We start from the raw sequence: 25,834 nt of genomic DNA, 5'->3' as shown, positions 1-25,834 counted from the left end.
ACAGAAAAGCAGGAGAAAGGATCCATCTTGACAGTCAACCGAGATGAAAGATATTATAAATGAATGTCCAATAATGAACTTAAAAATTAAGTTGTAAAAAAAAAATTGAGTAGTATTTTAAAACTTAAATCCAAGCATCTAGATTTTTCTTTTTTTCTCTTTTTCTGTGTGTTGGCTGCTCTGCATGGCTTGTGGGATCTTAGGGCCCTGACCAGGGACTGAACCCAGGCCCTCAGCAGTGAAAGCAAATTCTCTAGATTTTTCAACTTCAGTTCCTAAGAATGTTAAAATTTCTGTGGTCGTCATCTTTTATCACTTAAATATTAAAATATCTATTGAAAACTAGAATTGATTATTGGAAAAATGTATCTGGATGCATCTAGATAATAAACATCAAAGTGGTTTCAATTGTTATCAACCTGGCTAAGAAAGAGACTTCCTCTGTCAAGAGAAGCTCTAAGCCCAGAGTTGTCAGGTATACTTAGCATATGTCTGCAGGCCAAGTCACTTGAGTTGTGTCCGACTCTGTGTGACACTGTAGACTGTAGCCTGCCAGGGTCCTCTGTCCACTCCAATAAAAAAAGAAAAAAGGAACCCTTGGACTATAGCCCACCAAGCTCCTCTATCGGAATTCGCCAGGCAAGAATACTGGAGTGGGTAGCCATTCCGTTCTCCAGGGGATCTTCCTGACCCAGGAATTGAACCCTGGTCTCCTGCATTGCAGGCACATTCTTTACCACTGAGATATCTGGGAAGCCCCTGAAGATACAATGCATAAATACAATGGGATACTCTTCACGTATAAAAAGAACAAAATAATGCCATTTACAACAACATGGAAGCAGATGTCATCTTAAAAAGGGGTTGCATCACTGTGAACAAATCTGGCCCTAAAATAAGGAAGAAAAATCTTACTTTAAGTAACTGGTACTACTAATTTTATCAGTGGTAATTTTTTTTTTAATAGCAAATCATTTTTAATAATCCATAGGAGTAGGGCTTATAATCTTAGGTATATGATGGAATCAGTATTAAGATCTTATAGAATGAACATAATACAATACTTTCTTATGCTTTATTGTAAATGATTCCTGGAATATACTAGGAAGCTATCCCCATTCTATTTAAATTACAAGTAATTACAAAAGATAGTTGAAGTCTTCTATAGTTACTATGTATAAAGGGATTCTTTCTTAACTCACTTGTGTTTGCTTTCATGACAGCCCTACATCTTTCACCTCTGGCACACATTTAGACTTTGTACTTTCTATGCCAGTTTTTCTTTTGAAGCATCTTTGTTAAAAGTCACCCATTGTAAGTGTACATCGCAGTGGCTTGCAGTAAATTTATACAGTAGTGAAACTTTCTTTATAATCTACTTTGAGAACATTTCCATTATCCCCAAAGGTGCTGTCATACCTGTGTGCATTCCCTTCTGTGAGGTTATTATTACCTTTATTGTTACATGATTAGCGTGTCCCCCAATACTTTCTCTCTCACTCCTCTTTGCTTAGTCTAGTTGTTATATCTAGTTTCTATGTTTTATTTTGGTTTCTTTTAACCTTGAGTTATTGCTCAATCAAGCGACCTTGTTATGAAGTCTTCTAAGGGAATCAGATGACCGTTCTTCGTTCAAAGGCATGGGACCACTATGATTCCATCCACTTCTAGGCTTCTTACACTCTGAGGCTATTAGTACACAAATTGCTGCTCATGGTGGGGAGCTGCAACATGTGTAGAGATAGCATCTGAAGGGTCCTCTCAAGCGGAGGAATCTGACTTCTGTGTCCTTCGCTGTGTGCCTGCAGTTTGCCCTTGTTATAAAATCCAGCAGATCAAAAGGCTCTGCGGGTAAGGAGGGGAAAGAGTGAGGAAGGCACATGTGTGTGTTTCTTTTCATCTTCTCTCTTTCTGTAGGAAGAATGGTCACCCTCCCCTCTCCCTTGTAGGGAAAAGGTAGGGAGACTGCAAAGGATTCAATGTGATGTTCTTGGGAGGGAGAAATAATCGAGACAACAGAGATTTGTGACACTAGAAAAAAACAACTTTGTCTGCAGAGAGCAAAAATGAAGTTGCTTACTCTTTATCCTATTTTCTCCATTTTGTAAAGAACTCAGTAGAATAAGACACAGCAGGCTCTGTGCAGCAACTTGAAGTATGACACTAGGATCCTGGAGCCTTATCTATATGGTTCATAGGAAAAAGGAAGCTTGAATATGTTGGGGAACTTTGAGGCCCAAGTCATAATAATACACCAGAAATTAATGCACGTAAACTGTTTAAAGTTGTAAAATTAGAGTCCTGCAGAAAAATAAAAGCAATAAATTAGATCAAAGCGCTACTGGGGGAGAAAATCTATGCAGATTACACAATAGAAAAAATGATGAAAAGTTCCTTGGTGGCTCAGATGGTATAGAATTCGCCTGCAATGAGGAGACCTGGGCTCGATCACTGGGTTGGGAAGATTTCCCTGGAGAAAGGCATGGCAACTCATTCCAATATTCCTGCCTGGAGAATCCCCGTGGACAGAGGAGCCTGGCAGGATACAGTCTATGGGGTTGCAAAGAATCGGAAACTGTTGAGCTGCTAAGCACAAACACTGACACAGGAGAAACACTCTCGCCTCAGATTCAGGAACCATGATTTTAATGCTTACCCTGAATTAGCCTACAAAAGTCTTACATACATCACTTAGCTAAACTGGGCCTCAGTGTCCTCAGAAAACGATTCACTTATATCTATCATATCTGGGATTCTTTGGGGCTTTTAAATTACATAAGGAGATGGCAGCTGAGCACTTGAAAAGGTGTTCATCATGGGCCATTAGGGAAATGCAAATATTAGCATACCACACACCTATCACAGTGACTAAAAGAAAAAAAAATGACAATACCAAATGCACTCGAGAATACAAACTTGAGAGAGAGAGAGACAGATATGGAGGGAATGAACTTAAATGCAAAGATAAAATAATTGTCTCCTTTGGATCTCAAAAGGAAGATTCAGTCACAACCTAAAGCTAACTAAACTCTTTGGATAATTAAGCCTAGAATAAAAACTTTCCTGCTACAAATTCTACCTGATTATATGATCACTTTTGGAACTGGAACTCAGCTTGAGTCCCCCATGTTGGTGTTTGCTGTTATTCCCCCTCCCCCTCAAAATTTCCAGGTCTTAGAAGGGGGAATAAGGTAAAATGCATTTATGATAAATGAGTTTCAAATGTGCAAAGTCTCCATCAGTGGCTCAGAGTCTTGATTACTGTAGCTTTAAACAAAGTCCTGTAATGTAAGTCCTCCAGTTTTGTTCTGCTTCTTCAAAGTTGTTTTTGGTTATTTAGGTCCTTTTAATTTCAAAGTGAATTTTAGTTTATCAACTTCTACACAAAAATCTCCTGGGGGTTTGACTGGGTTTTCACTGAATCTATGGATCAATTTCAGGAGCATTGACAGTATAATGATACTGAGTCTTCTAAACTGTGAGCATGGCATATCTCTCCATTTATTTAGATGTTCTTTACATCTGTCAGTTTTGTAATTACAGTTTATAGGTCTGGCAAATCTTTTCTCATATTTATCCCTAAGTATTTTGCATTTTAAATATTTTTAGGCTGATTCACGTTATATGGCAGAAACCAACACAACTCGGTAAAACAGTTATCCCCCAATTAAAAATAAAAAATTTTTTTTTAAATGTTACTTTTGAAATTTCAATTTCCAGTTGCCTATTGTCTGTGTGTAAAAGGGCTTCCTAGGAGAAGTACTGCAATGGTAACCCACTCCAGTACTTTTGCCTGGAAAATCCCATGGATGGAGGAGCCTGGTAGGCTGCAGTCCACGGGGTCGCACAGAGTTGGACACGACTGAAACGACTTAGCAGTAGCAGCAGCAAAAGGGCTTCCTAGGTGGCTCAGTGATAAAGAATACACCTGCCAATGCAAGAGACTCAGGTTTGATCCCTGGGTTGGGAAGATCCCCTGGAGAAAGAAATGGTCACTTACTCCAGTATTCTTGCCTGGAAAATTCCATGGACAGAGCCTGGTGGGCTACAGTACACAGAATTGCAAAGAATTGGACATTACTAAGCAACTGAGAACACACAGACAGTGTGTAGAAATACTGCTCATTTTTATATTTTATAATTCTTGCATTCCATTGAATAGGACTTGGTCCAGTCTCCCCTACTGCAGGTTTGGGGAATGCTACTATCTAGTGTCTTCCCAAATGGAAAAGTGAAATTGATGAATGGCTAACTAGTAATGGGGCTTCCCTGGTAGCTCAGAAGGTAAAGCGTCTGCCTGCAATGTGGGAGACCCGGGTTTGATCCCTGGGTTGGGAAGATCCCCTGGAGAAGGAAATGGCAACCCACTCCAGTACTCCTGCCTGGAAAATCCCATGGATGGAGGAGCCTGGTATGCTGCAGTCCATGGGGTTGCAAAGAGTTGGACACGACTGAGTGACTTCATTTTCTTTCTTTCTAACTAGTAACAGCCAAAATATTGACTTATGATGAAAATATTTAGGATTTAGAAGTCTCTTGAAAAATGGCTTCCAGGAACTTTTTTTTTTGTAATTTGAATACCTTCATGTAAGGTTTATTGTTGTAGAGGAATAAATAAGATTCACCAGTGAAATGAATTAAAAATGTAGTAGAATCAAGCATATTCAAGTATGTCATTTGTAAAGGTGACATTTCACAACTGCTGTGGAACTAGTAATTTCATACAAAATCTTAACAGCCAGGTAGACATATTAGGTTTGAGATACCTATTAGATTGGGGAGATGTCTGAGCTAGAGATAAAAATTGAGGATATCACCAAAAGCCAGAGCAGAGGTAGAAAGGTCTGTGGGCTGAGCCCTTTTGTTGTTCAGTTGCTAAGTCATGTCCGACTCTTTGCAACCAGATAGACCGCAGCACACCAGGCTTCCCTGTCCTTCACCACCTCCCAGAGCTTGCTCAAACTTATGTCCATTGAGTCAGTGATGCCATCCAACCATCTCATCTTCTGTCATCCCCTTCTCCTCTGACCTTCAATCTTTCCCAGCATCAGGGTCTTTTCCAATGAATCAGTTCTTCGTTTCAGGTGGCCAAGGTATTGGAGTTTCAGCTTCAACGTCAGTCCTTCCAAATGAATATTCAGGGTTGATTTCTTATATTCCTTAATTCAGAAGTTGAGCCATTGAAGAGATAGCAAAGGAGACTGATCAGAGGGAGCCTGGGAATTAGGAGGAAATTCAGTGTGGACAGTCACATGGAGAAATTTCTCTAGCAGGAAGTAATCCTTGCACCAACTATTGGTCACTGAAGACAAGAGCTAAGAATTGACCGTTGAGTATAACGATGTAGAAGCCTTCAGGGCCTTGACGAAAGAGCAGTTTCAGGGATATAGGGAGGCCACAGCCTGATTTAAGGGGACTTAAGAGACAAATGGGAGAAAAAGAATTGGAGATAGCATTCATAGATAACTTCCAAGGGGTCTTGCTCTAAACATAGAAAAACAAAGAGGAGGCTGGAGAAGACTGTGGTCAGAGAGGACTCTTGCTGTCCTTTTAAGATAAAAGAACTTACAAAAATGTACACACACGCCATGGGAATGAGATCATAGGAGAAAGTGTGATGTAAGAGAGGGAGGGAAGAATGGGTGGAACCATGTGTTTGTCTGGGAAGAGGGACTGGGATCTACTCCGTTAAGTGGTGGGACCTTAGAGCAATGGGGAGTGCAGCCATTGTCACAGGAAGGAGACAGGAGAACATGGGACAGAGCTAAGTAGGTGGGGAGATGTGGAAGGTGACAAAGGACTCATCTTGGTGCTTGAGTTTTCGGTGTAATGAAAGCAGGGTCATCAGTGCCAAGTGAGGGCAGGGGAGAAGGTATGGAATAGTCATTGTATGAATGGACTGCAGAGAAATGGACGCCAACACTGAAGGCTCGTGTGAGCTTAGTGATCATGAACTTAGAGAGATATAGCAGGCGGCTTAATTTTCTGTTTTTGTCTACCTGTGTTCAACTGCATGGGTGCAGGTGCAGAGCAGGCAATGTTGATTTATCCAGGTTTAGATTTTCTCAGATGACTCTGAGGAGGGGAGAGAAGGCAGAAGAGTGAACTGAAGCTGGTTTAAGGGACAGATGAGGCCATGGGGTGGTGAGGGGCTGGGAAGGGGCAGTAGGGTCAGCCTCAGATGGAAGAATTTGTAAGAGTTGGCGTATGAGAGGGATGAAGCGGTGGGCTCTTAGGTTTGAGATTGCAGAGGGCTTTTACTCCTGACCAGATGAAAGCCAAGAGTGGGGGGTGAGGAAAGCACACAACCGGAAAGCCAGGGTTTGGGAAGGATTATTTATGTGAATACTGAATTTACGCTTAGAACCTGAAGCCTGGTCTCTTATTTTCTAATGTCCTTTGCTGCCATTGGACTGACAACATGTTTAGGGTTCTTACTCAGCAACAGTTTCATATTTTTTTCCTGGTTTTTGTTTCTTAATCCTGAATGCTCTGAGATTTTCTTTATGTTGTCTTTTAGTTTTTCTATTGCATTTAAATTTTTTGTGTGACTTCTTTTTAAAATTCTGTGTATAATAAATATCCCCAGCCACAACTCATTTTTCTTATTACCATCATTTTTAATGACCTTAAGAGTCCGTAGTATGAATTTTTACAATTTATTCAGTTCTCCTGCTGGGGTTATTCTGGTTGTGTCAGTTCTGTCTCCACAGACCATGCTGCTTGTCTAGCCTTGGATATTGCATTTAAAAATTTAACCTGACATTTTATGTCTCACTTTCAAGAGTTCTTTCTTGCTTCTGATTAACTTTTCACAGCATCCCTTTCTTGGAAAAAATTGAGTTTTTGATAATCTGTGTGATTTTTTTTTATGCCACATATAGTTCATGCATCACAATATGGTTCTTTTTCTCCAGTCAGTTCCCCTCTGCACTCAGTTATTATATTTTTACACATAACATTTCCCCCAAATGATGAAATATATTGTGCTATATAGTTAACATTTAAATGTCTTTTCCTTTTAGGTATCAACAAGTAAAGATGGAAAAGAACAAAGTGAAACTGTATCACCATCCGAAGATGAAATGTTCTCCTGGCCAGGTCCCAAAACAGTTATGTTGAAAAGAACATCTCAAGGCTTTGGTTTTACATTGAGGCATTTTATTGTTTATCCCCCAGAGTCTGCAATTCAATTTTCATTTAAGGTAAGAGAAGTAATTAAAGGAGAACACAAGGCAGTTGCTGTCTCCTTGTCTTCCTCGCATCCTGCCTTCTGTCTTTTAAGGATTAAGTGTTATTGGGTTGGTCAAAAAGTTCCTTTGGGTTTTTCCATAAGATGTTATGGAAAAACTCGAACAGACTTTTTGGCCAACCCAGTCTGTTTGCATTTTTATTATATCCTTTCCCATCTTTTAGATATATTCCTATCTTCTGGAACAAAACTTTAATCTCCTCTGAAAGATCATACTAATTTTGAACTATGCATCTTTTTTTTACTATCACTTCTAATTCTAAATGTCATTCTGCTTTTTCTAATATCTAGAAAGGGAATAAGTTTTCCAGGCAGAGCATGCAGAGGAAATAGTTCATTCAAATATTTGGATAGTTGTAGAGTTATTGGAATTAGATTCATACTTAACTTTCAGATATGTAATATGATGGCAAGTCAGAATTTAAACACAGCTTCTCACTCGAGTGAATTACACTGGTAGGCTTCAACATACAGGAACACGATCTAATAAAAGGCAAATGCAATCACTGTAATGGCAGCTGACATGCTGAGTACTTATTCTGTGTTCTTTATTATTCTTTATGAGCGTTATCTCACTTTATTATTAGCCCCATATAACAGATGTGGAGACTGATCTGAGTCATGTAATGAGTAAGTGGTGGACCTAGGATTTGAATTTGGCCAATGTGAATGCCTGATGCTTAACTATTGCACAACAGTGTAATGGAAATAATGACATGCAGAAGACTTGGGGGACTTTGACCAAGACACTTAACTTCTTTTGGGCTCTAGATTTCCATTCTGATTCAAGGGAATTGTACTAGAAGATTTGAAAGTCTCTTCTAAGTCTAAATATCTATGAATCTAGGGCTGTCTTTTATAACATAGTGTCATATTGCTTCTAAAGACAACAGTTTTTAAACTATATTTTTCTTGGAAAATATAAACTTTTAAAACTACTAAAGAATTTTTAAGAATTATGAATTATTGCTACCTTTGGAATTTAAACTGACAAGATTGGTGTTCCTAAAATGTAAAAAACAGTTGAACTGGATTCCCTAAACATCTACTTTACCTTAAAAAATGCCTCAAGTAGTATAACTTAGATACTAGGTCACATAAGAGAGTAATAGAATCCCTTGCTTTAATTACATATTAAGGAGAATTTTGTTTTTGTCTTTAGGTTTTGTTTTGAAGAAGAGTATTAGATTGTGATAGAGAGAGTACAGATTTTAAGAGATAATTTTACCAAACATAGGTTTAAAATGCATTGTTATTGTTGGAAAATATTTCTAGAAATTTCAGTGGCACAATGTAACTGTTAGCAGCACAGTCTTTGGAGTCAAGAGTCTGGATTTGAGTCCTATCTCTGCTCTTTGTCAGCTTTGTGTCCTTGAATGAGTCTTTTTAACAGACAGTGACAGCACCTTCCTCATGGGTGGCTGGGTTGATTAAGTGATATAATACATGTAAACCAGCACAGAAATTGGCAGACAGTAATTGCTCATTAAACCTCAGCGATTAATGCTGTTATTTAACACAGATGTTCTTGCAAATAGGTTTCAGTCTTATAACTTTTACATAGAAAATATGTATTGAAATCTTTTCAATTTGAAAACTTGTTCATCCACTTCAAAGGAGTATATAAAAATTAATATTTTAGAGCTTTCAGAAAATGTACCATTAATACAACAGTGTCTTTATTATGTTACGTAGCTGGCAACCTTGTTGCCAGAACAGTCTCAGAACAGAGCTTGTAACCAGGAAAAAAATTACGTATTTGGGCAGCCAAAATAAAGGTCAAAAATTACATAACAAATTATCAGCCCTTCACTAAATGTTTGTTTTTCTTTCCACAGTACATTGTACATAGTACATTGCTTTTCATATGATACTCAACAAATATTTGAATAAATGCATTTTTATGCTAGGTTTTCAAAATTGCTTTTCTAATTTCCCAGCTGGAGGTAGACAACATGGCAAGACAGTATGGTAGCAATGAACGTAACCAAGTAGATAAACCTCAAAGTTTTAAAGATGTAGCAATTTGGAACCAACTTATCCAAAGATAGTTCTGAGTGCTGTAATATCCTTAAAAGGCACATTTTTTTAAGGTTTAGTACATAAATGATGAACCAACCTGGCCCTCTCTTCCAGGTACTAGCCTCATCCATACAGTTGCCCGCTTTTGACAGCTCTCCTTGGATGCCTGTTTTAGACAGCTTACACTCAGTATGTTAGAAACTGAACTTCTGTTGTCCTCCTTAAATTGGCTTTACCTGAAGCTTTTCCATCTCCATGCATGACAGCTTCATCCTTCTGGCAAAAGGCATTGTTAGTGAGATTGTAGTTGGCACATTTTCAGGAGAGCAATTTGAATTTAGTTGAGCCTTGCTGTGATTTTACCAGTTTTAAACATGTATTCACATGAATTTATACTTTTTGTTTTGTAGGATGAAGAAAATGGCAACAGAGGAGGTATGTTTATAAAAGTTTTAATTTTTCTCTGATAGTTTTTCTGCTCATGTCCTACCATTCTTTAAGTAACATTCAATGAGATGATTTAGTTTTTGGAGTCCACGTATAAAAGAGTCTCTAGATGTGAAAGTCATAGAAATTAAACATTTTTACTGTAGTCTTCAAATTGTTATGGATTCCCTTGTGTCACTATGATCTGAATGTGTGATGATTTTATTGTCAATTATATATTAGTGTTATGTAGGGGAACGTATCATGGTTCTAAGGAAAGTAATTCTGAGTTTTTTTTATGCAATTAGTAATCTTATAAATTTAGTGATTTGGTGTGTGTTTTATTTACTAGATTTATTGGTTCAAATATTGAGAAATATTTTTGATCCTTCTAGTTACTCTTGATTTAAACATATTTAATGGGCTTGAAAGGAAAATCAGCCTAGGGATAGGGTTATTTCATAAAAGCTGCCATTTTTATTTTTGTTTTATTTTTATATGAACTTCAATGACTTAAAATTTATACACAATAAAACGCACCTATTTAAAAAACTTTATTTCTAGATAATTTTAGGTGTTTAAAAACTTGTAAAAATAGTGATGAGTTTCTGTATATTTTTTCTTTCAACTTCCCCCAACGTTAAAAACGTGACTATGGTACAACCAAGAAAATCGAGACATTAGTATTGGTATGACACTCCTCTCTAAACTGCAAAATTTGTTTGGATTTTGCCCCTTTTCTCTTCCCAGATTTCATATTATATTCATTTTTCACAACCTGTTGATTCCTGTAGTCTGTGACAGCTTCTCAGTCTTTCCTTAAAATCTGTGGCCTTGAAACTTTGGTTTTTCTGTACAGTGTTCTTCAGTTTGGTTTTGTCCAGTGTTTTCTTATCTTTTGTTTGAAGTGATGCCTTTTTAGCAAGAATACCTATTTGCACCAATTAAATGTATTGTTTACTTAAGGTTTTGTTTTGATAAATACATCACTTGGGAAACCACCAGTCCAATCAAGGTGTGATTCTGAAAAGAACCTTTCCATCATCCGTAAAGTTCCCTTGGGCCACTGTGCTGTCAACACTGCTGGCTCTAGACAACCACTGATCTGCTGTACGTCATGATAGATGAGTTTTGCGTCTTCCCAAATTTCTTATAAACAGAAAACACAATGTGTACTCTTTTTTCTCTTTCACTTGGCATGTTTTTTTTTTTCAATAAGAGTATAGTCGCTTTACAGTGTTGTGTTCGTTTCTGCTGTACAGGAAGGAGAATCAGCCACGTGTATACATACATCCCCTCTTGGATTTCCTTCCCATTTAGGTCACCACAGTAGGTGCTGTAATGCTATACAGTAGGTTCTCATTAGTCACCTACTTTATGCATAGTAGTATGTGTATGCCGATCCCAGTCTCCTAATCCATCCCACACCTTGTCATAGTTCTTTTGAGATTCACCATATTGTACGTGTAGGTACTAAGAGTACTCCTTTTTATTTTTTCCTGAGTGGTTTTCCCCTGCCTGAATAGGCCATACAGTGTTCATCCTCTCCCCAGTTGATACACCTTTGTAATAGCATCTCTGATTTGAGGTGTTATGTTCAGGGTTCAGATGAGAGGAAAATGGTTTCTTTCCGCACTATGAGTGTGCAGGGTGAGGTAGGGCCCTTCATAGTTATCACCGTAGTGCAAGATGGGCCACTCCTGTGTCACCATCTGTCATGCTCCAGGGCTCAGGATGGATTCCAAATGTTACTTGGCCTCAGTGGCGAAAGGCAAAACTGACAGAACCAGCATCAGCATGAGAAAGACGAGGGTGCTCTGTTTCCCCATCGGCCTATGGATTGATGTGCTAATGCCTGGGCAATTACTGGACACTGCACCTAGAGTTTAACGCCGCTCATGTTCTAGTTTCTACTGGGAGAGATATACTGCTGATAAATGTAGAAGGGCTTAGTTGTAAAACTGTACTCTGCAGATGATTATATTTCTGACATATCTGTTCACTGAAGTGAGCAGGCTTCATTATATATTTTGACTGGACAGAATCAAACATTTATAAGGGAAAACTTGAAAGATACAGATCCAGCTGAAGATTTGGACTGACATGAATAAGTGAGACTAAAGGATGTGGTCTGCTGGGAAAATTTACAGTTTAAGTACTGTTTATTTATTAATTTATATTTAATCTCATTGAAAAAAGAATTTGTGTTCACACACATGTATTATACTAAGATAAAAATGAGATTAAAACATTCATGGAGGAGAGTGAAAAGTGGCTCAGTCGTGTACGACTCTTTATGACCCCTTGGGCTGTACAGTCCGTGGAATTCTCCAGGCCAGAATACTGGAGTGGGTAGCCTATCCCTTCTCCAGCGGATCTTCCCAAGCCAGGAATCGAACTGGACTCTCCTGCATTGCAGGTGGATTCTTGACTAACTGAGCTATGAGAAAAGCCCCATCTTTTCATGGGGGAAAAGATGAATTAAACTGACACTGGAGAGGTTTAGTCCACATGAACGTGTGCTGAAGATCCTACACTGTTATCAAAGACAGGCTGTAAATTCGCTTTTGAGCTTTCCCAGTGGGGGAAAAAAAAGAGGGAAAGAAGGAAGGATTATTACTTAAGAATTAGCTGAGGATTCACAGTTACCGTCTGCAATGCGGGAGACCTAGGTTCTATCCCTGAGTTGGAAAGATCCCCTGGAGGAGGGCATAGCAACCCACTCCAGTATTCTTGCCTGGAGAATTCCATGGACAGAGGAGCCTGGCGGGCTACAGTCCATGGGGTCGCAGAGAGTAGGACATGGCTGAGTGACTAAGCACAAGGATTCATGTTGTCCATGAGAAAACAACATCTGGTTTGCACTGAAGTCTGAGACAGATTTCTCCTGTGGTTCCTCATAATGGAAACAAAGATAATGTAGTAGGTAACATCCTCAAACCATCCTTTTACATGAATATTTTTAACAGATTCTTCAGTGTAAGTTGATTTCAAAAGCCCGTGGTCCAGTTTGGTCTAAAGAATTTAGCAACGGGACAGATTTCCTCCCCAGGGGATACACGGAACATCAGTAGACATTTTTGCTTGTCACAGTTGGGGTGGCGGGGAGGGTGTGCTTCTGGTACCCAGCAGGGAGAGATCAGAGATGCTGGTGAGAATCCTACAATGCACCCGAAAGACCCCACCCCCAGAGGATTATCTGGCCCAGAATTTAATAGTGCTAAGGTTGAAAAACCTTAGGTTATAGGGATGAACACTAAAACAGTGGCCCCCAAGAATACAGTTCCCCAACAGTCCAGCTTGATCTGGTTACAATACTTAAGACTATCAGGAGAATGGATATTCAAGACCAGACATCCAGTGATCTTTAATGATTATTATCCCTCATAACTGAGTTTTGATCTGAAAGTTACCACTATAGTTTGAGATTAAATTATCTGGCTATTCTACTGGCATTGTATGCTGTCAATGAGGGAATAATCATACATAAGAAAAATGTTAACAGTTTAAGAAAATACAGTCAGTCAGTATATTAATGACTAAAAGAGATATAGTTAATAGCTTAAAAATCAAAGAATGTAAATAGTTGAAATGTAATAAACTTATCAGGAGTCCAACAGATGGAGGGAGATAATAATTATAAGCTTGGTTAACAATTTAATTTAAAACCTAATATGTGTGTTAGTCACTCAGTCATGTCTGACTCTTTGTAACCCAGCTCCCCTGTCCATGGAATTCTTCAGGCAAGAATACTGGGGTGAGTTGCCATTTCCTTCTCCTGGGGATCTTCCTGACCCAGGGATTGAACCGTTGTCTCCTGCATTTCAGGCAGATGCTTTACCATCTAAGCTCTGAGGGAAGCCCTAAAATGCTAATGAAAGAATTAAAATAAATACAACATAGCTAAGAGTTTTAAAATAAGAGAGAGATAAATTCAAGCACCTTATCTCCTGCAAAGCAAGATCTGTCAAATTAAGATTATTTATAAAGTCCGGAACATCTGTATGTTTTCTTCCTAAGAAGAAGAATATGGAAAGTTATGAGAATACCTAAAGCAATCATCTAGGTATGTTTGTAATATACTTGGAGAACTGCTTGATTTTTAGAAAATTTTTGGAGGGTGGTAGAAATTAATATATGATCGAAGACTTTATACTAGGAATCATAATACATGCTATTATCCCATTTAAGCCTTGCTATAATGCTTTGAGGTGTAAGACAATATTCCCCTTTTGTAGATGAGGAAACTGAAGGTGTAAAAGCTGTAGAGTAACTTGCCTAGGATCACACAGCTAAGTGACAGATCTGGACTCCCGCATCAGGCTTGTATAACTCTGAAGTCCATCTTTTTGAAAGTGTTCTGTTGACTTAAATTGTTTGACTTATGTAGTGTCAAGAATTAGTAGGTAAATACTGGATACATTTACTGCATTAGGAAATTAATTCTGTGAAATATCTCTGAATTGGAAAAGTTGAAAACAAATGTTCCGTATTTGTGAACACTTAAGGACAAAGAATTCCACAAGGTGAGGGAAGCACCACGTTCAGAGGCCCCAGAGACATCTTACAGAAGCAACCGCCCCTTGTTCCTGGAGTCTGAATAGCTGGCTGGCAGTGGACCTGGAAAGCTGGATGCGTTTAAAGAGTTCCTGGTGCCTCTATGTCCTTTTACCGCCCAGGGCCAGGCTTGCTTTTGTCATCCCAGTTGGCAGTGGGGGGTCACAGGCTGGTCTACAGGGGCCTACTGAACTTACAGTTAGTACTAACAGTACCATTTCAAATAAACTGATCGGATGGTCTCTCAGAACATATTCTCAGTGAAAAAATTTCTTCTTGACTTGAGAACAGTTATTTATAGACCTGTTTTAAAAATACAACCTGTTTGGAGACAGACGACTTGCAATCTGTTATTTTGATTCAGCTGAACGTTTCAATATTCATTTTATAGTCTCATTTCCTTTTCAGACTTATTTTCAAGAGTATTGAGATTACAAAATCCTTTTCTATGAATTTTATTTAATGAACTAGAATCCCAGCCTCTGGTGCAGTGATCCGAGTCAGTGCCTAGAATTACTGGAGAGAAAAGAATTCCCAGAATTTTATTCAAGCTCCTAAGAGATCCTGCTAGGTTGCCAGAATTCTGTGCAGCAGTTGAAAGGTTCTGTTTTGTTGTTCTTTTCCTTTTGGCAATTTAGTGGAGTCTCTTTTTGCCACTTAACTTTCTGATTATTCCCTTTACCCAAGTTTTACATTCAGTTATATATTATTTCTCATATATGTGTACTCTCTGGATTTTTAAGATTTTTCATTCTTGTTGGTTAGTTTTCTGCACTATAATACAGATGCTGTATACAAGAAAGAGGCCACTGAGGTAGAAAAATATTTTTTGGTGATAATAATAATTGTTATCTTGCTGACATCCTATTGTTCCTTAAATCATAACTTCATAAATAGTCAAGAATAAGAATAATTGAAGGTCTCTGTAATTACCATTATTTCTCTTTTACTTGTTCTGTGAGAAAAATTCTGACTCAGCTTAGGTGTAGGGACACTTCCAAGATTCTAAAATTTGTATATCATTTTGTTGGATGCTTCAGTAACTGTTGGATTTCTACTTTGGCATTAAATTTTATATTCAAGCATGTTAATGGTAGGAAAAAAGATATCTGGGGAGTCTGTAAACTTTCTCAGTAGTAAAAATTTGTATTTTGTGATTGCAGTCACTTCTGACTAAACAGCTCTATAGACTATGTTAGAGTTTTCCAATGAAGGATATTTTAGTGGCAAGAAATAGAACTCTCCCCATGCCTAAGCCACCTTAGGAAGATGTGTTAATTCTAAAAAACCAATAGGGCTTCACCAAATTCAAAGTTAAACAGCGTAGGATACCCAAATGTGCCAGACACCAGAAATAGGACCCGGTAAGCAACTAAGACCAGAGTATCAACAACAGAATCTTGAAATATGATCTTCCAGAGGCCCAAACTCCACTATTTACAGGATGATTTAGATGATGTTTACAGATAGTTGTGATAATACCTGATTGTCTCACGTGCTGACCGCAGTAGAAAGTACACGCTCACCATCTCCTTCCTTCCTTCCTCTCTTATCATAATAATTCCAAATTCCCCCAGAGAGAAATATAATTGGCCTAGTTCATCATTTAATGAACAGCACTCACTATGTTTAGAGAGCAAATGTTCTTCACTTTAATGAAGAGCTAAATTCTGAAGAGCTGAGAAAATTGAGTATATTTTATGCCATTGATTTCCATTAATAGATTGAAAACCTATTCCCTTAGGATAATAGAACACTAAAATATGGACCTGAAAATTGGTTAGAAGAAGAAATTCTTATTATGCGTAGATCTGTGGTCCGTGGCGTGGTGGTAGGGTGTCAGGATTGAGTTCTTGTTACTTTTGAAATGTAGAAATACTGAGTGGGGTTCACTCATCCCTTGTCATTGAAAAGGAGCATTAACTGAACCTCTTTGGATCCATTTTTAATTGTATTGACAGTTAAATTTTTTGAGCTTTGAATTCCTCTGGTAGCTATACTAAATATAGTTTAGTAAAGATACTAATATTTGGTATATTAGTTCTTCACCAACTGAGCTATCAGGGAAGTCCATATTCAGTTCAGTTCAGTTCGGTCGCTCAGTCGTGTCCGACTCTTTGCGACCCCATGAATCGCAGCACGCCAGGCCTCCCTGTCCATCACCATCTCCCGGAGTTCACTCAGACTCACGTCCATCAAGTCAGTGATGCCATCCAGCTATCTCATCCTCTGTCGTCCCCTTCTCCTCCTGCCCCCAATCCCTCCCAGCATCAGAGTCTTTTCCAATGAGTCAACTCTTCGCATGAGGTGGCCAAAGTACTGGAGTTTCAGCTTTAGCATCATTCCTTCCAAAGAACACCCAGGACTGATCTCCTTTAGGATGGACTGGTTGGATCTCCTTGCAGTCCAAGGGACTCTCAAGAATCTTCTCCAACACCACAGTTCAAAAGCATCAATTCTTCGGTGCTCAGCTTTTTTCACAGTCCAACTCTCACATCCATACATGACTCCTGGAAAAACCATAGCCTTGACTAGACGGACCTTTGTTGGCAAAGTAATGTCTCTGCTTTTGAATATGCTATCTAGGTTGGTCATAACTTTCCTTCCAAGGAGTAAGCATCTTTTAATTTCATGGCTGCAGTCACCACCTGCAGTGATTTTGGAGCCCCCCAAAATAAAGTCTGACACTGTTTCCACTGTTTCCTCATCTATTTCCTATGAAGTGATGGGACCAGATGCCATGATCTTCATTTTCTGAATGTTGAGCTTTAAGCCAACTTTTTCACTCTCCTCTTTCACTTTCATCAAGAGGCTTTTTAGTTCCTCTTCACTTTGTGCCATAAGGGTGGTGTTATCTGCATATGTGAGGTTATTGATGTTTCTCCCGGCAATCTTGATTCCAGCTTGTGCTTCTTCCAGCCCAGCGTTTCTCATGTTGTAGTCTGCATATAAGTTAAATAAGCAGGGTGACAATATACAACCTTGGCGTACTCCTTTTCCTATTTGGAACCAGTCCATATTAGCATATAGTAAATATACTAATAACTTGGTAAATATACTAATTAGTTACATACATTAATTAACATCTACTGCTGTTCAGTTGAACATAAGCGTCTTAAGCTGTCTTGAAAATATTTTACAAAGTAGAATTGATGATGTTAATGTCCATGGTGATGATGGTGATGATGAAGGTGGTGATGGGGTGATGATAATGGTGGGGGTGGTGGTGATGGTGGTGGTGGCAGAGTGGAGTGGCAGCAACAGCAGCTAACTTACAATGTGCCGGTTGCTGTTCTAAGACTCTGTATGGTCAACTCATTTAATCATCACAACTTTCTGAGATGGATATTATCAACTCCATTAAAAAAAAATTAATTTATTTTAATTGGAGGCTAATTAGTTTACAATATTGTGGTGGTTTTTGCCATACATTGACACCTCCATTTTTAAGATGAGGAAATTGAGGCACAAAGTGTCTACATAGCAAGTGGTAGAACTGAACACTCTGATTCTAGAGTTTTCTCTCAATTCCCACCCCAGCTTCTCAGAAAGCTCTTTCTGTTCAGTTCAGTCGCTCAGTCGTGTCCGACTCTTTGCGACCCCATGAATCGCAGCACGCCAAGCCTCCCTGTCCATCACCATCTCCCGGAGTTCACTCAGACTCACGTCCATCAAGTCACTGATGCCATCAGCCATCTCATCCTCTGTCATCCCCTTCTCCTCCTGCCCCCAATCCCTCCCAGCATCAGAGTCTTTTCCAGTATGTCAACTCTTCGCATGATGTGGCCAAAATACTGGAGTTTCAGCTTTAGCATCATTCCTTCCAAAGAAATCCCACAGCTGATCTCCTTCAGAATGGACTGGTTGGATCTCCTTGCAGTCCAAGGGACTCTCAAGAGTCTTCTCCAACACCACAGAAAGCTCTTTACTGTCACATAATTCATTCTTGAAAATGTGTAATAAAGAGGGTTCTGTTCCCTTGAAAGTCAAGCAGTATTAAAAAAAAAATCACTGATGCAATTTTCAGATAAAATTTGGTTAACGTTGTATTAGCCTTTCAGACTTGTTCTTTAGTTTCTTCATTGTTTTTATAATTGAACATGTACTGTTGGCTTAAATCTGCTGGGCTTAAGGATAAAGCATCATTACTTTAATGTCTGTAATTGGTTTTCATCTTTGATTCAGTTACGTAACGACAGATAACACTTTTTTTTGTTTTGTGTGTGTGTGTGAAATGATAAGAGCACTTACAGGTATTTACCCAAGATGAATGAAACATGCCTGCAAAAATACTTGTACAGAATTGTTCATAGTTGGTTTTTCATATTAAATAAAGCATTGGATTGAGCTGACCAAAATAGTAAACAACATATGAATGGGTGGCTAAATTGTGGTATATCTGCTTGTGGACTACACATGGCATCAGGGATCAATCTCAAAAACATTTCTTTTCTTGAGGTGAAATTCACCTAATATAAAGGTCACCATTTTAAAGTGAACAATTCAGTGACATTTAGCACAGAATTAAAAGGCGTGTGTACAATGTGTATCTGCCCCCTCTATCTAGTTCCAGAACGTTCCATGACCACAAAAAGAAAGCCATGTCTCCAGTAGGCAGTCATTCACTGTTCTCCCTTTGCCCTGGTCCTGGGCAACCCCCAGTCTGCTTTCTGTCCCCGAGGAACTTAACCTATGTGAAATGTTTCATATAGGTGGAATCATACATGTGCAACCTTTCTCGTGTGGCTTCTTCCACTTTAGTGTTGATGTTTGTGTCACAGATATCACAGAGAAGGCGATGGCGCCCACTCCAGCACTCTTGCCTGGAAAATCCCATGGGCAGTGGAGCCTGGTAGGCTGCAGTCCATGGGGTCGCTAAGAGTCAGACACAGCTGAGCGACTTTACTTTCACTTTTCACTTTCATGCATTGGAGAAGGAAATGGCAACCCACTCCAGTGTTCTTGCTTGGAGAATCCCAGGGATGGGGGAGCCTGGTGGGCTGCCGTCTATGGGGTTGGACAGAGTCGGACACAACTGAAGCAACTTAGCAGAAGCAGCAGCAGCACATATATCAATACTTCATTCCTTTTTATGGATGAACAATGGTATGTTGTTTGTACATACCATAGTTTGTTTATCCATTCATTTGAGCTGTTTCTGCCTTTGAAAGTGAAAGTGTTAGTTGCTCAGTCCTTTCCAACTCTTTGCGACCAAGTGGACTGTAGCCCACCAGGTTCCTCTATCCATAATTCTCCAGGCAAGAATACTGCAGTGGGTTGCCATCTTCTTACTCCAGGGGATCTTCCAAACCCAGGGACTGAACCCAGGTCTCCTACATTGCAGGCAGATTCTTTAGTCTGAGTCACTAGGACCCCGTGGACTGTAGCCCACCAGATTCCTCTGTCCATAGATTTCTCCAGGCAAGAATACTGGAGTGGGTTGCCATTTCTTTCTCTAGGAGATCTTCCAGACTCAGGGATTGAACCCAGGTTTCCCGCATTGCAGGCAGATTCTTTACAGTCTGAGTCACTAGGAAGACGCCTTTAGATTGCTGTGATTAGTGCTTCAAACATGCATATACAAGTATTTGTTTACATTCCTCTTTTTAAATTCTTTGAGGTATATATGTAGGAGTGGAATTGCTGGGTCATGTGGTTAATTATTTGTTTAACATTTTGAGGACCTACTGAACTGTTTTTCATACCACCTGCACCATTTTTACATTTCCATTGGCAATATATGATTTACATATATCTTCTCTCATTCTGTAGGTTGTCTTTTTACTTTCTTGATAATGTCCTTGGATGCGCACAGTTTTAAGTTTTGGTGAAATCTTGTTTATCTACTTTGGTTTCTCATGCTTTTCCTATGAAACTTTATTTTGATTAATGAAGAAGGCAAGCACCAAACAGTACACACCGTCTAATTCCATTTATGTGAAACTCTAGGAAAGACAAATCTAAACAAATCTGTGGTTGCCTGAATTGACTGGAAAGGGGCACAAGGGAAGTTTTTGGCTTGATGGAAAGGTTCTAGATCTTGATTGTGGTGGTGGTTGCATGGGTCTGTACATTTGTAAAAGCTGATGAACTATTAAATGGGTACATTTTATGGTCATAAGAAAGTTGATTTAAAACAAAAAACATATTCGATTCAGTTATTCAGTCTACCGTTGGTGGATATTTAGATTTGTTTCCAATGTTCAGCTGTTTCCAGCAGTACAACTATGAGCCATCTTTTTACGTGTACTTTGTGCATGTATGTACTCATTTCTGGTGGGTATGTATACCTAGGAATGAGTGGCATTACTGAATCATAGGTACGCACATAGGTAAGCACACATTTGGTAGGTATGGCTAACACTATAATCATTTCCAAAGTGATTATACCAGTTCACACATCCATCAGCAGGGTATGAGAATTCTAGTTGCTCCATATCCTTACTAACACTTGACATTTGTCTTTAATTTTATTCATTTTAGTGAGTGTGTGGTGGTGTGGAATTTGGGGTAATTTAAAGTTTCTTGACACTGATGAAGTTGACTACCATTTATTTGGTTATTAGCTATCAGTCCTTTTAAATAATTAATTTGTAGGAATCGTCAAATATTTTTGATGAAGACTTTCTTAGTTTTGTATTTAGCAGATATTCTGCTGTGACTTGCCTTTCAACTTCTTATTAGTGATTCTGATAAAGGGAAGTTCTTAATTTTAATTTAGTCCAGATTATCAATCTTTTCTTTTATGGTTAGGGCTTCCCTTATGGCTCAGATGGTAAAGAATCTGCCTACAATGCAGGAGACCTGAGTTCAATTCCTGGGTCAGGAAGATCCCAGATTATCAATCTTTTCTTTTATAAAGTTAATACTTTGAATATTATTGTAGAAATTTTTTTTCTACTACAAGGTCGTGAAGATATTCTCCTTTATTATTTTCCAAATACTTTATTGTTTTGTCATTGACAATTAAACCTACAATTCACCTGTAATTGGTTATTTTTACACATAGTATAGGATCAAGGTAAATTTTTTCCCATTATGGATATGAATTGGCCTGGCAATATTCAGTGAAAAATCTGTACTTTTTCTACTGCTCAATAATACCACCTGCTCACACAGTGTCTCTATATGTTTTGGTTGGTTTCTGGACCTTATTCTATTCCAGGGATTGACATATGGCTCATTTTTTGTACAGCTTCCAAACTAAGAATAGTTGTATATTTTTAAAAGGTTGTTTAAAAAAAGAATATGAGACAGAGACTGTATGAATCCTGCAAAGGCTAAAATATTTAGCATCTGGCCCTTTATAGAAGAGTTTGCCAAACTCTGTTCTATTCCATTGGCCACTTTCTTTGGAGCAAGACTGATCTTAATTACTACAGCTATATAATAAGGGTTGCTGTTAGATAGAATAAGTTTTCCAGTTTTGTTTTCAAGTTTGGATTGGCTATTCTTGTCCATCTGCAGTAACACACACACACACACGAGATATTATGGAAAAACCTGAATGAACTTTTTAGTCAACCCAATACACATTCTTCTGGAATTTTGATTGGTTTTATATTATTTACAGTAGTTGAATATTTGAAATATTGAATCTTTTAATCTATGAATGTGGTATATCTCTTCCACGAACGAATTTTTAATTTTTCTGCATCTTTTCAGATAATCATTGGACTTTTTTTCTCCTTTAAACTCTTAAAATAGTGAATTATGGGTTTCCTCGGTGGCTCAGATGGTAAAGAATCCACCTGCAGTACAGGAGACCTGGGTTCCATCCCTGGGTCGGGAAGATCCCCTGGAGAAGGGAATAGCGACCCACTCCAATATTCACGCCTGGAAAATCCCATGGACAGAGAAGCCTGGCAGGCTACAGTCCGTGGGTTCACAACATGGACATGACTGAGCAACTAAACATAGTGAATTATATTGATTTATTTTTTTAATGTTAAATTGACTTTGCTTTATAGAACTAAACCAAGATTGTTCCTAATGTATGATACTTTTTGTATATTACCAGATTTGGTTTTCTACTTTATTTAGAATTTCTGCAGGTCTGTTCAAGGATAGCTTTCACATTAGGTGAACTTTGGTCTTTTTGAAATTTGGTGTATCATTTGGGTTCCTTGAGAAGCAAACACCAAGACAGAAACAATGGCAAAACACTATTAGGCATGGCACAGGTTGATTGGGGGAAGTGCCTGTAGAAAGGCGCAGCAAGGATGGGGAAGACTTAAAATTGTGATACAGGTCTGTCACCTGGGAAAGAAGAGAGAAAAGGAAGGATTTGGTAGGAAGGCAATTATGGCATAGCTCGTAGAAGGCCTGTATCGGGCCAGAGAGGAGTCCCCAAGCCAACACTGGCCCTTAGGAGAATCCTGCTTTGCGGGGGGTAGGAGAGTGGCAAATATGAACATGATGGTATTTTATTTCTATGTTTATGTTATGTTTATATTATTTACTTATTTATGTATATCACTATATTATTATTTATAATATTTATATATAGTAAATGTATAATAAATATGAATATAAGTATATAAATGTTTTTGAAATATATAAATATAAAATATATTATCTATAAATTTAAAGAGATTTATATATATAATTTGAAACTATGATGTGGCAAACCTAGACAACATGTTAAAAAAGCAGAGACATGACTTTGCTGACAAAGGTCCATACAGTCAAAGCTATGGTTTTTCCAGTAGTCATGTATGGATATGATAGTTGGATCATGGGGAAGGCTGAGCACTGAAGAATTGATGCTTTTGAATTGTGGTGCTGGAGAAGACTCTAGAGAGTCCCTTGGACAGCAAAGAGATCAAACCAGTCAATCCTAAAGGAAATAACCCTGAATACTCATTGGAAGGACTGTTGTTGAAGCTGAAGCGACCAATACTTTGGTCACCTGATGCGACTATCCGACTCTTTGGAAAAGACCCTGAGGCTGGGGAAGATGGAAGGCAAAAGGAGAAGAGGGCAGCAGAGGATGAAAGAGTTAGATAGTATCACTGACTCAATGGATATGAATTTGAGCAAACTCCGGGAGATCGTTTCCGACTGGGAAGCCTGGTGTGCTGCAGTCCATGGGATCACAGAGTCGGACACAACTTAGCAACTGAACAACAACACAATGTGTGTGTGTGTGTTTTTAAGATTGAAAGAGCTTGTAACTTTTTGTTAAAGGGCAAACTTGATAGCTTTCCATATGTTCAATAGTTTTCAAGTGTTTGAAAGGATATTTTGCACAAGGGGGAGTAGATGCCATGTCTGATCACAGACACGGGGATGGTTTCACAGCTAGTGGAAGATGCAGGTAGTCTCCTTCCCTGATTCTCTTATGGAAAATCCCTACTCGTATTTTGGACACAGTTAATCCAAGTGATTGTGGTAAACAAGTAGAGACTTTCTGCTTCCTCATATACCTGTTCCTGAGAGGTAAAGACGAACACAGACCTGACACAGGAAAATAGGAAAATAAAAAGGGAGATTCTGTCTTATCAATAATTGGTCATCAGAAGGTTCAAAGTAAAATTTTCCTACATATTCAGACTAGTCATTATGTTTATTAAGAAAATGTTATTATGTGTTACTTTGAGAACAGAGATCATTAAGGGGAGAAACTGTCATTGAATTTTGGAATTTTCACTGAATTTTGAATTCATCATTGAATTTTCAGTGCCTGCTAAGTGCATGACACATAGTAGGATCACAAATATTTGTTGAGTAAATGTGTTGAATAAAGGGGGTGCCACTGCTTTCACATGGCACTATTCCCAAATGACTTTTCCCAAAACTGCAGAAGTTAGCACATTAGTATCTGACCTCACCTGTTGAACTGTTGTCTCTTTTCCCAAAACTGTTCCTTTCTATTTTTCTTTCTCCCATCAGTCTCCCTTTAACACAAAGTCTCAGTGACACTTTTTAAAACCAGGAATCTTATTTCATATAGTTGATAAGTGTATAAGCTGGAACACTAATAGCAAAAATACATTAATCCAGGACCTTAGTAGGAATTTGTAAAATAAACTGGTACATTGGTCAAGTTCGATGAGAAGTTAAAAAAAAAAAATTAACTTCACTTTAGAAGGTCCCAGGAAACCATTTTTATAATAATCTAAAATGAAGGGAATTTGATTACATTACAAGTAGGTATTGTCAGAAATCCAATTTTTGGAGTAGATTTTAAGGCTTTGTAAGACATTGTATGAAGGTAGTTTGGCAGTCAAGATGATAAATGTAATTTTAAAATCTCTTCAATGGTTCTAAATCCTTTAGGAAATATGAAATCTAGGAGTTCAGAGAACTAATTGGAGATACTGAATAACAGAGCTATAAAGGTGAAAGTCCAGGGAAGCACATGTTTGGAGTATTAATGTTCCAAACTGTCCTGGAAATCACTTCTCTAAAGAAAATATTGTTCCAGAGATTACCTGTAACTAGGTGATCCTGAGCTGTCTTTTCTTAGTTGCTCTGTAACTTAAGACCTTGATCACAGACACAGCCAGATAAGCCCTTTTTTTTTTCCCAGTTAGTCTGTACTCAAAATATGATTCATAGATCCAGTTAATAATAAAAAGTGAATTTTTTTTTTTTGGCCATGCCATGTAGGATGCAGGATCTCAGTTTCCCAACCAGAGATAGAATCTGTGCCCCCTGCATTGGGAGCATGAAGTCTTAACCACCGGACCCCCAGGGAAGGTCCCCCAAAGTGAATTCTAATAATGATTCTTAAACTGCTTTCAAAGTTTTAACAGTAACTTCACCTCCGGCGTGGAACTGCAATAGAAATATTTTGCGTATGAATGCTGAATGCATTAAGTCTAGAAATACCCTTCCTGTTGTTTATTCGTTCTCTTAGCTGATATTTGTTGAGTCATTGCCATGAGCCAGTCACTAAACTGATTGCTGGGAAGGGAGCGACATGGCCTCTAGTCTCACTTCCTTTAGCTAGTGATTCAGATGTCACCTGCTAGAGAGGACTTCCCTGCCCGTTTCCTAAAAATAGCATTCCCACCCCGCCTCTCCCTCTCCTTCCCTTCTCACCCTGCTCATTTCTCTCCTTCACACCTTTCACCATCCCTCCTGCTACTTTTTTTCTCAGATGTTTTTCTGCCTCAGTTGGATTGTCGAGTGGAAAGATTATTTTATTATTTTTTAAATGTTAAAAGTAATTGGTTTGTATGTATTTATGGCCACATAGCACGTAGCATGTTAGTTCCCTGACCAGGAATTGGGAACTCAGAGCCCTAACCACTGGACTGCCAGGGAATTCCAACTGTATTTTATTTTTAATCTTTTTGAAGTCTTACAGTTCAGTGAGCTTCTATTTATTTATTTATTTTGGTCACCTTGCCCTGCATGTGGGATCTTAGTTCCCTGGCCAGGAATCAAACCCACATCCCTTGCCTTGGAAACACAGAGTGTTAACCATTGGACCACCAGCAAAGTCCTCCCAATTTTGCTTTGTCTGTTACTTTTTTCTTTAAACCCAGAACAGTTCCTGGCCTATATACATTTAATAACTCTTTATATAGGATGATAGAAGATGAAGGTGTGAAACAATTACACAAG

General features: G+C 38.5%; 1 protein-coding gene across 2 annotated transcripts in view; it reads left to right on the top strand.

Moving 5' to 3' along the window:
- Nucleotides 1–9,685: 9,685 nt before the first annotated feature.
- Nucleotides 9,686–25,834, top strand: part of ARHGAP21 (Rho GTPase activating protein 21) — a 75,301-nt gene continuing 59,152 nt past the window's right edge. For both annotated transcript variants that reach the window (XM_068987828.1, XM_068987829.1), the window contains exon 1: nucleotides 9,686–9,709. The gene's annotated coding sequence lies outside the window, so the exon portion shown is untranslated. The remainder of the gene's footprint in view (nucleotides 9,710–25,834) is intronic.

This window comes from Capricornis sumatraensis, chromosome 15 (genome assembly GCF_032405125.1).
Source record: "Capricornis sumatraensis isolate serow.1 chromosome 15, serow.2, whole genome shotgun sequence".
Classification (NCBI taxonomy): domain Eukaryota; kingdom Metazoa; phylum Chordata; class Mammalia; order Artiodactyla; family Bovidae; genus Capricornis; species Capricornis sumatraensis.
The sequence above is the reverse complement of the archived record's forward strand: the minus strand, read 5'-3'. Positions and strand labels throughout refer to the sequence as shown.